This window comes from Bufo bufo, chromosome 7, assembly GCF_905171765.1.
Source record: "Bufo bufo chromosome 7, aBufBuf1.1, whole genome shotgun sequence".
Taxonomy (NCBI): Eukaryota; Metazoa; Chordata; class Amphibia; order Anura; family Bufonidae; genus Bufo; species Bufo bufo.
Window position 1 is genome coordinate 53,103,523 of NC_053395.1, and position 5,155 is coordinate 53,108,677.

Consider the following 5,155-nt stretch of genomic DNA (forward strand, 5'->3'; position numbering starts at 1 on the left):
GGTGTGCTGCTTCATGGCATGGTACTGTACTTGGGTCTCAAAAGCAGAAATGTCTAATTTGGTTTTGTTGAAGCTGTTTCCAGTGGTAGTGGCATTGGTGCCAAAATTTTCAGAATAAGCAAATCCGTTTACATATGGATAATGAGGGAGTAATGTTTGCAATTAATTGTTCCAAATGTCCTTTGGTGATTAAGCTTCTGCGTCATTTAGTTTTGCTTTTCTTTAAAATCGAATATTTGGCTAAAAAGCTGTCCATATTCCTGGTGTTGATAATGATATTGCTGATTCCTTGTCCCGTTTTCAGATGGATTGTTTTCGGAGTTTGGTACCGTCTGCTGATGTTTATGGGACTCCTTGTCCAGAGCACATGTGGGGACTGATCTGGTCCTAGCTTTGGATCTAGTGAGTCGCTCTGCTGCTGCGGCCACATGGAAAGGTAATTTATTAGCTTGGGTGCACTGGTATCATTTTGCTGCTGGGTTATCTGTTTAACCATTGGTCACGAACGAACCACTGGCTTTGGCGTTTTGCTTGTATCTGTTTGGGCAGAAGCTGGCGCATGGTTCAGTCTGTAGGATTTGGCTGGGGTTTTATTTTTTTTATGTTTTGGGTCTCGGTCACTTTCAGAATTTTTCTTGATTAAGCAGCATTTTAGTTAAGGTTATAAATCGATTGGTCATTTACCTGATGGTCGTTGTCCTGTTTCTCCTGAATTGCTGTTAATATTATGTAAGGTTACTCGGTCAGTTTGTTATTTTTTGGTGCTTTGTTATTTGCATATTAGTGCTGTATCTGATAAGACTATTTGCCCTGTTAATGCGGTATTGCGGTATTTGGCTGTCCGGTCTTCTGGTAATGCTTCCTTTTTCTGGTTCATGAGGATTTGTCCCCTTTGTCTCAGTTTCAGTTTAATGCGGTTTTATCTAAATGTTTAACTGAATTGGGTTTTGGTGGTCAATTTTTCTCCTCTCATTCTTTTTGTATTGGGTCAGCTACCGCTGCTGCGCAGGCTGGTTTGCATGAATCAGTAATCAGATGAATTGGTAGGTGGTCCTCAAATTGGCATCTGCTTTATGTTCGGCCTCATTTGTTGATTATTTAATTTTATTTCGTTTTTTCAGGTCGAGCTGTTTGGATTCTGGGCCACTCTGATATTCATTGGGCACATAGGAGGGCTGCAGAGTGCTGTTATGGCATTAATTTGTCCTTGGAAGCCGTCAAGATCTTCTGGGCCGGAGTTCACTGGGCAGGTTTGGTTTATTTAATTTTGCATCTGCATGATGTTTTTCCTAACCCAGACATTATTATTATTAATTTAGGAGGCAACAATATCGGGTGTGGTGATACCATGGACTTGGTCTTTCAAATGAAAAGGACAATGACTGATCTGTACAAAAATACTTAATTTAGCCCATCACCCCATTTTTTGCTGTGGATAAAGGTACTCTGTCTTTATGACTCACCCCGTCAATCTTAGGTAATTATATTTTAAATATAGAAAGGCACACTACATGTCACAGTCGTTACCTTTGACTGTGACCTTCCGTTCTTGCTCATTCGGCGCTCCTCGCTGAAGTTCTGTTCCTGTGTGTCTTTTGTGGTTCTGTATGGGTTAACTCCCCTGTATTCCTATTAGGAGTTAATCCTCTGTCTGCTCCATGGGTGTGGTCTCTCTGCTGCACCCATGGAACCTGTATATAAGGCTGAGGTTTCCTCAGTTCTGTGTCAGCTCTCCTGGTGTGTGTTGTCTTGTCCTGTCCTGTTCCTGGTTTGTACTCTCTCCCATGCTGCTGACCCATGGGATCTGTGTCTGTCTGTCTGTGCTCTGTGAGTTTCCCTACTTGTTCATTTGCGTCCTCTTTGCCGTCTTCCTTCCTGTCTTTCTGTTATCTGTTCTGTCAGTTATGTTTTAGTTACTTTGTGTTTATTCTGATGTCTGTGTTCAGCAAGCCTTTGCAGTAGAGTGGCATGACAAGGCCATGCAGTTTACTACTGGTGGAGCAAGTCCTTCTCTGCTCATTGCCACTCCTGCTCCCTTGCGTGAACTCCTGCTTGTATCATTAGTTGCTCTGTTTTGTATTTGCCTGTATGTTATGTATGCCTATGTGCCGTCGGTACCTTCTGGTACCTGTTGTCCATTCGCTCCTGCTGTCACTGTCTAGGTCACGCTCCAGAGTGGACCCTGGCAACTTCCTGCGGCTAAGTCTAACCCTACCATCTAGGGCTCTAGTGAAAACCAGGAGTTGCTTAGTTACGCCCCTCTGGAGTATTACTAGACAGTGGCGCAGTGGGGGTTTTCTCCCACTGTGCTGACGGTACATAGAGCTCATGTTTTATCTGTGCTGCTTTCCATGTTTCTGTTTGTGCAATAAACTCTTATGTGTCTGTACCTGATTTCCGTTTATTGCTTGACGACGCGGTGGTCTCTCCTGGGACCTCCAACTCGTGACACTACACTTGGAACAATCCAGACCAGAAGACTGGCGATATCCTTGTGCTCATTTATTGATCAATAGAATATTTAAAACTGAAGAAGAAGTTAGCATAACTTCAAAACACGTCTGGCAATATTGGCAATAACTTGCAAAAATTCAAGACCCACTAAAACAACCCACTGACCTATTGATGAAAAAAACAGACTTTGGAATAAGAACAAATACAGTGTGGAGTACTCCGCAGACAACACATGAGATATCCTGTATAATTGAAGTCCGGGCAGTCAGGAAATAGAGTACTGGTTACCATGTGTGACACCGGGATTCAACTGCTACAAAACAGGTATCACTACCCGTGTTGGAGAGATTTTTGTGAGAGACGCTGAATCTAGAGTGAGCGCTGCAGCTACCACGTGGGACACCACGGAGGATAGCAGCACATTACTCCAAAAAGTGAGTACAGACTCTCGATCATCATTGTATATATATGGTTATCATCATAAAGGAGATCCAGAAATTGGCAGATTAATAACATACCTGCAAAGCAATACAAAGTGTCTACTGGAAGTGACTATTTGTTTACAGTGACGATAAGTTTCTTAGCCAGGAAAGAAAAAGATGTTATGATTTTGTAAGTTCCATCCTAATCTATAGACGGTATCTCAACATCAGTACAATACTGGTTAGTAGGATTGGTTTTAAATATATGTCACCGCCAGATCTCTGAAGTTCTGACAGACGTTCTTCAGTACCTCTTGCATGATGTTCTTTTGTTTTGGTTTCGTTTTGTCATCTCTCCTCCCTCTCCCAGCTGTCATCTATTAGCAGTGATCGCCTCCCTTTATATCTCCTCCCATACTGCTTCACTTTGCGGTTTATACCACTTCCTGGATTGTGCTCACTGCTAGATGCTGCAACTGCGGGTTCTTCAGATAAGTCTATTCCTTTATTTGTGTTTTCCTGTTGGCTTGATTCTAGGTGACCCCGACTCCCTCCGTATTGAGTGCAGGGAGTCAGTGGTCGTGTCCCCTCACTATTATAGGGTTTTCGGGTGTTACACAGTCTAGGTACGGGGGCATGCAACTTAGTTTCTATCATTAAGATCTTTGCATGGGCTGAGCAGTCAGGGAGAGCTCTAGGGCTTTTGTAGGGCTCACCCATATGTTCCTTAGTTTGGGATCAAGTCAGTTGGATCTTTATTTGTGACTTCTAGTTTTCTGCAACACCATCCGTGACAATATGCAACTGTGTTTTTTGTTTTCTAGTTTTTATATGACTATTTCTCTTAGTTTTTATACCAGTTTTTTATCTATTGATAAATAAATGAGCACAAGGATATCGCCAGCCTTCTGGTCAGAATTGTTCTAAGTGTAGTGTGCCTGTCTATATTTAAAATATAATGACTGATCTGCATGGCCTGTTTCCTAATACTCGCTTAATTTTCTCTCAGATAATTTTTAGTTGGTGCTGGAGAATTTACCCGGAGCTGAAGTTTAAGGATAAAGTCTGTAAATGGATCAATCAAATAATGTCTAAGTTTATGCCGTTACTGATTTTCTTTTCCGCATGTTGATTTGGAGAGTGGAGAGGCTGGCCTGTATATTCCTGACTGTATCCATTTATCTGATATTGGTTGTGATATTTTTAACCTCAACCTTCAGGCTATGATTGAAAAAGCTATTGGTAGGGTTGGGCCTTTGCCGCTTTGTTAAAGCAGCATGGGCGGGGTGGGTGGTTTACATATGTCATTCTATGAAAGGATGGACTCAGAAGTGTTGTTCTTGATTAATGAGCCTGATTTATGACTAGTTTCAGAACATGTGTGGTTTTTGGTTTAAGATGTTGTTTAATAAACAGGCCATTTATCTTCACTCTCTTGTGTTATGTTTTATTTATTACTGATGCATTGTTTATTGGATTAGAAATATAGTTATGTATGCTATTTTATGGGGGGACGAATATGCTATATATTGCCATGATCTGCAAAATTCTCCTCTTGATCTCCTCAAAAAATGACTTGTCAATGGCAAGTGCATTTGTGAAGAGGGCTGCCTAATGTCCAACTACCTCTTACCTGAAGAACATCACCTACAGGTGGCGGGAGACATTTTGGCTCCCTCTATCTAGAAGGCCTAAAAGACTTATCAGAACTGCATGGCTGGCTTCCTCCAGGCCTTGGTACCTGATATTGCTACCTGCAACTAGTGCCTGCTAACAAGTATCTCTTTTCCAGGTTCCAAATTCCTGCTTGATCAATCAGTGCCTGCCATGTGAACTTTTGAATGAACTGTAAGAGACCACGCAATAGTCTTGAACCACCTCCACTGGACTCCACTTCTTGATAAATAAATATTGCTGGTGACTTATCACACCTCTGCTCTTTCATTGGTATTGATTAGGGAGTCTGTTTTTGCTATGTCCATCTTTATGATCACTTCCATTTTTTTAACCAAATCCAGGAGGGTGGCAGGGTTTGGTCCCTGTATTAATACAGTTTGGCATCTCCTCTAAATCCCTTTTTGGGTGCTGTCCCCACCAGGGTCAGTAAGAAGGTTCATAATAAATAACAATAAAAGTTAAGTTTTTATGGGGATAAATAAGACATATGTCAAGATAAGGCAAATAGTAGTCTGACTGACTAATTTTAAATAATGGTTTAATGTGCCTTTACATATGTCTGGGTCCAATTTATATATAATATGTGTTTAAATTAAAAGGGA

The 5,155-nt window shown here is 41.4% G+C and overlaps 1 long non-coding RNA gene across 2 annotated transcripts; it reads left to right on the plus strand.

Annotated features, from left to right (window-relative positions):
- The first annotated feature begins 492 nt into the window (after positions 1-492).
- LOC121008094 lies at positions 493-4,660 on the plus strand. Of its 2 annotated transcripts, none has more exons than XR_005780513.1 (3): positions 493-1,043; positions 1,122-1,477; positions 3,886-4,660. It is a non-coding gene; the product is annotated as an uncharacterized LOC121008094 (long non-coding RNA). The 2 variants fall into 2 exon arrangements; XR_005780514.1 differs by having other exon boundaries at positions 1,122-1,441.
- The last annotated feature ends 495 nt before the right edge of the window (positions 4,661-5,155 follow it).